The sequence below is a fragment of the Phoenix dactylifera genome, chromosome 1 (assembly GCF_051530095.1).
Source record: "Phoenix dactylifera cultivar Ajwa chromosome 1, Ajwa_hap1_PhDact_Kaust_v1.1, whole genome shotgun sequence".
NCBI classification, from domain to species: Eukaryota; Viridiplantae; Streptophyta; class Magnoliopsida; order Arecales; family Arecaceae; genus Phoenix; species Phoenix dactylifera.
The window spans coordinates 57,022,730-57,031,973 of record NC_143190.1 but is presented as its reverse complement, the minus strand read 5'-3'; positions in this window follow the sequence as shown (position 1 = coordinate 57,031,973).

The window sequence follows — 9,244 nt, the reverse complement described above, 5'->3', positions numbered from 1 at the left end:
TAACGATCACCTTCAGGAGATAGAATTGATGAGTCAAGGAGAACCCATGTCTCTGCAATGAGAGGGAAGTCCAAGATTAAACACTTTACCTTTTGCTGCCAGAGGCTGTCCACTATGATCTCTGAGGATGATGGCCGTCCCTAGCTACGTACCATGCATCGATTCACCCGGGATTACAGGAACCATCCATCTTTATCTTAAATCAGTTAGAAGGGGTGGTTCCCATTTTACCCATCATACATGCTCATTTCTAGCTGGTGCATGGTATGGGGTTTCGAAATATTCATTTCATGCACCAAGCCTTTGAAATTATCATTCTTTTAGGCTCCTCCGTGCTCTCAAAACCATAAAGCAGGAGCAAAGAGAGTCTCACCCCATTCAGAATTGACATTATCATGTTAATCATAAATAATAACATACTAAGATTTAGAATCACAATAACTTTGCATTTAAATTTGTGAGATATACATACGAAAGACATATTAAATGCGATTCTTCAATCACTTGAAATAATAGCGGCTTGATCTTTTCTTTCTTTCTCCTCTCAAAAGATAGCTGTCAATGGGGCAAGTTAAAAACCATATGAAGAGAAGAGGGGGACCTAGCCTTTATATAGAAAATCTAAAGGAGCCTTCTTATTAAGGGCTCCAACCCTAATTGGATTTTTTCACCTATATACCAAAATTACTACAATAAATAAAACTCGGGCCCTGTTTGGGGGAGCTTTTGGAGGGCCAAAAAGCACTTTCTGGCCCTCCAAAAGTACTTTTGGATGAGAAAAGGTGTTTGGTAAAAATTTTGGAAAGCTATTACAGCTTTCCAACAAAGCTGAAAACAACTTTCTGGAAGAAGCTCCATTTTGGAGCTTTCCGAAAACGTTGTTTTTAGCTTTATTGGAAAGCTATTTTTTTGACCAAAATATCCTGATTTAAAAGCACATTGTTCCTCCCAAAACCCTCCATCCCACGCCTCTTCCTCTCCCTCACCCTTCCCACTCTCTCTCTCCCCCTCTCTATCTCCTTCTTCTCAACGCTGTCGCCCGTTTCCTTTTTTTTTTTTTTAGTGAACCATGGTTGCCAACGGGGGTAGCCACCACTCGTGGCCGGCGACCCCTCCTAAGGTCGTCGCGATGCCATCTGTAGCGCGTGGCCGGCCAGTGGAGCAGTCGGGCTTAGCCGTGGGGTGGCTGGGCCTCCACCAGCCGTGGAACAACGGCATCCCGCGGCGGAACCAAGGAGGCGAGCAGCAGCGAAGCCCCCATGGCGGCCGGCGGGGGGTGCTCTTTTGGGCGGTGGCGTCCGCCCGCGGCGACGTGCACCCGCTGTGGTAGCGGGTGAGCCGCCTCGACTCCCTTCGGCCAAGACTGCCGCTGGCCAGCTGCTGCCAACCATGGCCCGACCCCCTTCCTGTGGCCCGGGCTCCTTCCGGCGCCGCCGGCCACGCGGGAGGAGAAGAAAAGAGAAGAAGGGAAGGGAGGAAAGAAGGAGAAGAAAAGAAGGAAAAAGAAAAGAAAAAAAGAAGAAAAGAGAAGGAAAAAAAGAGAAGGAAAAAAAAAGAAAAGAAAAAAAAAGAAAAATAAATAAATAAATAAATAAAAGCATAAATAAGAAGAATAAGAGAAGAAAAAAGAAAAAAAAAAGAAGAAGAGGAAAGAAAAAGAAGAAAAGGAAATAAAAAGAAGAAAAGGAAAGAAAAAAAAGAGAAAAAAAAGAAAAGGAAAGAAAAAGAAAATAAATAAATAAATAAATAAATGCATAAATATACATATATATATATGAACAAATAAATAAATAAATAAGATACTAAATAAATGCATAAATAAATATGTATATAAATGAACAAATATTAAATAAATAAATAAATAAAAATAATAGTAATTATTTAACCAATTTTATCACCTAGCTAGAAAATTTGTTAGAGAGATAAATGGACAACAAAAGGATGGAAAATAAATTTACACTAATAATTATAATATTGTATACATTTATTATTATATTATACTATAAATATAATATTATATTACATTATATCATAATACATTGATATATTATGTTAAATAATTAAATATTATATTAAATTATTATTCTATAGTACACAATATTATAGTACTATATTATAATAATATTATATTACATTATATTAATATTATACTATATCATATTTTTATGTATTAATACATATTAATTTTATTATGCTCTGTTGTATAATACTAGTGATGTCCTTTATGGTCATTTTGTCATATAAAAGTACTTTCTCAGTTTGTTTACTAAACACATGTTAAAATGCCACAGTAATTTAGAAATGTAGTTACCAAACAGCAAACAGTTTTTTATAAAAGCTCTACTTCAGACAGCTCTACTTCCAAAAGCTCTACTGCCAACAGCTCTCCCAAACAGGGCCTCAATCCTCTACATCCAAGGTGCACCAAAAGCCCATAAAACAAAGTGATCACTCATTATATTTTAACCATAGTACCATTATGAGTCATATGTCTAATTCGTTTTATAAAACAAAAATACGTAATCAGTGAAAGCCCATATTTTAAAATTATTCTAACATATGATCATACCAAAAGATATCATCTAACAATCTCCATTCAAAACATCTAGGTACATTTTTAGTCCTACATATACCAGATTAAGAAACTAAATTTGTCAGTGCTAAATATGTTCGATCTTTTTGGACGGGTAATGTCATGTCAATTTTAGGTTAATCGAAAAGGACTTGGATGATGGTCGGCAGCCAAGATTTAATTCCATGAGCTAAACTTGAACAGTGGGACTCCATCCTCGCCGGGGGTCAGCACCCTCAAAAGATGAGGATGAGGTGAAAAAAAGAACGGGAGAAAGAGGAAGTTGACGTATTCGGAACTGGCTTCCACGTAACAGTGAATGTATTCAACTTTGTGCAACTTTATGGCTCAAAAAGAACCACTCCAAAGCAAACCGCATCCTGCTCGAGAACACAGCAGCATCTTTTGCTTTCCAACGGAGAAAAGCAGCGGCTATAATGATGCATGGCTTTCCTCTCCCACTCGTTGATCAGCTTTTCTTCAAACTTTTCTTTCTTCTGGACTTTGTACCAGTTTGCGCTGTCCTTGGACGTTGCCTTAAGCTAAAGCAAAGTGCAAACAGCAAAGCACCGCCCCTGGGTACTCCATCCAATCCAAATTTTCATTGATCAAAGAAAGATCCTCCAGTACTACATAATCTTCTCTCTTTAATTTCCTGGGTATCTTCTGAGCAGTTCTCACATATACCTCCAAGCCTCCCAACTTTTGGTTCCTTTCCACGGCATACTTGGGGCCATCTTTACGTGGATTGGGATCCCTGGGCACGTTTTCTCATCGCGCGGTGCTTTGTCTATCCAGTTTGAGGTTGCCATAATATAAGCTATGATAGATATATGCATGGTACGGTGCAAAGAGGAGGAGATTAGGACTGGCATGAGAAGTTGACTCAAGTCTTTCAGATTTGGATAATAGATCTCCATTAGTCTAAATAGAAGTACCATCTCCTTGGTCGGTCACTTCCAAGTCCTTTCTCAAAAAGTTGCAAATATGCTAGTTGGATTCTTTTTTTCTTAAAAAAAAAAATCAAAATTGAGTCTCTCTAGCTATTTCTTCATTTCATGGGATATTAAAATCAGAACAATTAGGAAATTAAAGCATTTTTTAAGTAAACAAAGTGATCTACGCACTTCTAGATTAATTGAATAACTCTTCAAGAAGAAGAATTTTAGAAAGCCAAACAATCTCCGATGATTCAACAAGTATTAATATGCACACATATGTATATGTATATGCATGTATGTATGTATGTTGGTATTGTTCTTCTTTTGCTTCATGTTATTCGATCACTTGTTCGTGCTTCTGCTTTTTGATTTTTTTTATGGTTTTCAGATCTCGAGCATTCTTTCCGATCTATGAAAGATACGAACCTTTTCCTCTTTGTAATTGTATACAGACTCTCCTAAACAACTTTTATCCCTTATGAGGAAATGATTTTCTTGTATTGTAGATTCCGTGTTGTATTTTGTTGTCTATGTATGGCATGTCTAGGCATCCAATTACAAGATTCTCTCCTAAAAAGATGAACTATTATATTCAAATAAGATCTGAGTTCAAAGTTTCTGAATCTTTGATCATTATTAATTTTCTATATACTACTCTATCCCCAACATTTTCCTGTCCTTTCTCTTGGCCAATCTCCAAAAGTTTGACACCTTGAGACCCTAGCCTGCACGTTTCCTAAACATTTTCTCAAATGTATATTCCCATTGTGGACTTACTTTTTCAATAGCCATCTTTGATTTTTTTTTTTTCATATTTTCAGATGGCTCAACTCAAGTTCGCTCCTGGTTTCCTTCAAGATTTCAGGATCCTCGAAGCGTCTTAAATGTGCTTATACAAACAAATATTAAACTAGTCACTTGATTAATCGAACCACATGCATCTATATAGTTTTAATGTTCAAAATTAACGTAAATGTTTTTGTTTTATCAGATTACAGCATGCTTGTTTCCCGGAGGAGAATTATGATACTCAAGCAAGCGGGTGGCCGGCCGGGGACGGGCCGCCGAGCGTGATCCCTAGTAGTGGTTTGACCCCTTTTTGTTGAAGTCGCACATCTTTGTGATGAGTGGTCCCGTACAAGCAAGGGAACTATCTGGTGCTAAAGCACTGCATAAAATATAGTTAAAGTTGTCCATGAGTATGACATTAACAAATCTTATCTCTTGGTATGATTAGAATAGCTCATGCTTTCTTGGACTAGTTTGTTACCTAATCTATGCCAACCTTCGGTTATGGCCCTCGAAAAGTTCATCAAAGTCCATAAAAGCTCACTCAGTGATGCAACATTGTGAATATGATACAAGGTTAGCAATGGCATAATTATACTGAAGGAACTGTTTAGGGACCATTGGAGCCCCCCATGGCGGCTACTTCGGTCGGTGGACCCTCGCCATAATCCCTTCCTTCAACGCTACTTTTTCCTCTTTTTTCCTTTTTTTTTTCTAGATGATTGCAAGTGGGGTGTGTCATATGCTTTTTAGCTTGCATGCTTTAATTTTTCAAGGGATGGCAGGAGGTCTGTTGGAGCAGTTTAGTCCATCATTAGCTGTTCGTATACTTTATGTCATAGAAGTCTTTAGCACATCTGGTGTTTGTTAGTGAGAATGAGACCTGCAACATCCCCTGCTGCACTGAATTTGGATTTCCATTTCCTTTTCTTTTGTGCTTTTCAGCCAGACCAGCACCTGGGAATGTAATGGTTTGGAGGATGAGGGTTGTATCTTTCGCAGAAAGAACGATTCGGCTTCCTTCGCATAAATCCACCGTCAGATTGCCTAATGCACGGATATCAAAGCACTCCAAAATTTGTCATTGATCCAATAAAGAAATTGTTTGAAAGAAGGCAAATTCTTCTTTTGCATGAAAGACCTAACCCGACCCTGCTCTATCGGACCCGATAAGTTGCTCGGCATTCATGGCATGGCCACCTAGCAAATTTTGTGCATTGGCTATGCCACTATAAGGACTCAGCTACCCTACGCATCATCAGCATCTACTTCAATTTTTTTTTAGTAATCCAATGTATTTAAAGAGATCGAGCAGGTCTCATACATGCTTTTTTCCTTAGGCCCCTTATTTTTGTCGACAACAATGGTGGGGCACAAAAAACCATTTCATAGATATGGAAGAACAAATCATGCATATTAATTAATAGGGTTCATAACACACCTCAAATTTGCCCCAATGAACCGTTTAGAATGTGCTTTTAGTCGACATCGCCTTTCTTGTGATTATGTTGCAGTGTTTAGGAAAGCTAAAAGAAGTTCTTACATCTAATATTGATGGCTTAAGTAAATGATTGCGTGCTTGACCCATAGATTATGTAGCAAACATCTTTTTAAGAAGGTTAATCTTCCAAAAGGTGCTTTAGAACAATCGTGAGTAGAACTCCTTTTGTGGGCTTAGCCTAACGTGAATGACATGGTCAATTTTTTTTCCCTTCTTACCTAACCATCCTATCTATAAGTTACGTGTCTAGTTTAATTATAAAAAGAAGGATACGCTTTCTCTTGCATAGCTTATGTTGCAGTGCATTTTTATCATGATAGCCCTTTTCATATTCACAATGTTTTTGAACTTAATCCTTTGGCGCATGTTTAATTAATTTCATTCGAAGAAAATGCTTTTTAAAGGCAATTCCAAGAACACATGCATTCTAGAGATTGGAAATGCATTAAAAATGAACTTGGATTGGTCAAGATTATTAATTTTTTTTTAAAAAAAAAGAATAGCACTAATCAAACTACAAGTGTCACAGCCTAGGACCTCACCCATGCTATAAAAAAAACCTATCTTTTCCGATGGTTTTTAAAGCCTATACCAACGCTTATAAGCATTGGTAATTTTTTTGCCGACATTTTCTAAAGCGTCGCAAAAACGTCGGATATGTGGGAGTGAAAAAAATTTTTGCCGGCCCTTTTGAAAAGCGTCGGCAGTAACGGAAGATTTACCGACGCTTTAAAGCATCGGCAATACTAATTCTAACGATGCTTTAAAGTTTCGTTAGAGTTATTTTTTAAAAAAAATATTTAAAAAGCCTAATTAATTTTTTTGGAGGCAAAAAAAAAAGCTGGGATCAATGGTTCTTTTACAAATGTCCAATTTATATATGATGTTTACAAGATGTTTGTTTACAAATTACAATTGGGGAGACCGATCAATGGTTCTCTCCAACCTCATCTTCACCCTCGTTTTAATTTCTTTCTCCTTCTATCTCGTCCATAGTGGTCGCAACCACAATAAAGAAACGAAAGAAATTTAATTACAAAATGCAGCAGCTCTCTATCCAGTTCGAATCAGTACTCCCGCTTCTAAGATGAGCGATCCCAACATATCTAAATGAATGAGATACAAAAAATACAAAAAATAGTAAAAAAAATAAATGAATGCCACAAAAATACAAAAATAGTAAAAAATTAAATGAATGCCAGAACCACTTCGGACAATCTTCTGCCTGATGATGGAGTTTGGCTTCCGGAGCTTCTTTCCGGCAAGGGCTTTGGCGATGGGACTCTGCCTGACGCCTCTACCTTGGCGCCCTCTGCTTCGGACTGCAACGACGTCCTCCAGCATGGGCAGCGGCTCTGCTCAGCACCCTCCGCCTCGAACTGCAATGGCCTTCAGCACCACTGCTGACCTCGACGCCTGGGAGCTCCTCATCAGCTTCGGCCACCAAGAGATCCTCATCACCACCTCGCTCGGCGTCCTCACCGACGGCTCCCCCTTCTCCTACTCCACCTCCAACGACTCTGCCACCTCCTTCATGGAGGTCGCCAGCGACCCCCCCCCTTCGGCTCCCCTCCTCCTCTCTCTCTGACCGTGGCTAGGGTTTCTTGGCTAGGGTCGCGGTGTTTTATAGGGCGACGACCATGGGATAATAGGGGAGAGTGGGATGGTGTCCGACGACGCTTATAAGCGTCGTCGGACCCCATACACTGTTGACTGGACCGGGTTGGCATCTGACGAAGCTTTTAAGCGTCGTCCGGCCCAAGTGAAAGTAGATTGGTGTCCGACGACGCTTTTGAGCATTGTCTGGCCCAGGGGTTTAAGATAAAAAGTAAGCATTAAGGGGTGTTTAGTGAGTAGGATTCCGACGACGCGTAAAAGCTCTTTTTCTCTTTGGCCTCTGACGACGCTTAGAAGCGTTGTTTTACAATTTGGTTTCAACGACGCTACCTAACGTCGTTTTAGTTTTATTTCCGCCGACGCTACTAAAAATCGTCGGCAAATTTTGGCGCGCTCACAAAATTGCCGACGCTTTTTTCTTGCATCGGCACATAGGAGTCAGAAAATCCTATTTTTATTGTAATGCCAAAAAGACTAGTCGGAAGGTATTTTTGGGTCTTTTAGTCATGTATAAGTATCCAAAATCTTCTTGGCGAATAACGGATGTGAGATTAAATACACGCCTGCATGGGTTCTCACAACCAGAACTTATGTCACCTCAGACATGGCATAATTTAATTTTTTTGGGCATCATAAGCATGGTCTGATAACATTGGATCTAGCTGGGTTCCGGCTAGAAGAATTGTGGCAAATGCTAGGGTCATGTGCCTATGGGTGGAGTCCAACAAGAATCATCTATTGTTGCGTGATTCTCTGAAAGGTCGCATGGCAGGGGTTAAATAACAAGGATTCCTTACAAAGTAAAAAAAAAAAAAAAAGGTACCTAACAGGTTAACATCGTGCAACGAATAATAAAATATAAGTTTTTTTTCCTTTTTTGATACGTAACTTATATATTCGTAGTAATAATAAAATTGACCCAACTAGCTGGCAAGCCAAATGAAGAAAAAGAAGATGCTATCAAGCCGTCCTCCTGGCCTTTGCTTCCATGTCTCTTTAGCATCAGGTTTGTATCCATGACGATATCAATTATGCGTACTCTTTTTTTTTTTTTTTTGGAGACAACAAATCAAAAGATATCAAGAGCTTTACCCCATCCAAAAGTCATATGGGTCCAACTTTGGATGGGATTTGTTGGGTCCAGACAACTTGAAGATGAATGCCAACGAAAAATGGGCTAGGTCAAATTTTAGACTCATGCCGATAATCATAGTCGTTCGTTTTTATAGCAGTATGTTAAAATGCTGCTTGATGAATAAGGTCCATAGAAATAAACGACTGTGATGACCATATGGTATGGGCACACAAAAAGAGTACATGCCCCCATCTAATTTTTGGCATACATCTAGAATAGTTTAATTAGTTTTCGGCATACATGATGCATTTAAGTGGATGTATGGCTAGCTCATATTTTTTTAATTTGTTTAATTGAGAATGTTTTTATTGCGGCATGATTGTTCTCATATGCTGCTTTGTTTTGTGTCTGTTCCATCTAATTTTTCAATAGTTTTTGCAACCACGACTATGGGATCTATTAGGAAAAAAAGCCTCATAAAATCTTAAAAAGAAAGTCTTGAAGAAAGTAATTGTGCAGAGGTTCTGAGATGTTGTTATTATGTAAATACTAGAAAACAATCATATATAATAGTAAATATGATCATTTGCCTAGCTAATCCACTCATACTTGATAGGGGACAGGCAATAGTTGTTGTTGGATTAGATCTCGGAGTAGTTCACTAACCATTTGATTGTCCAACTTCCAATTACCCATTTACTCCAGCTAGCATTACACTTCATAATTCATGGGACTCAAAGTTGGTCGAA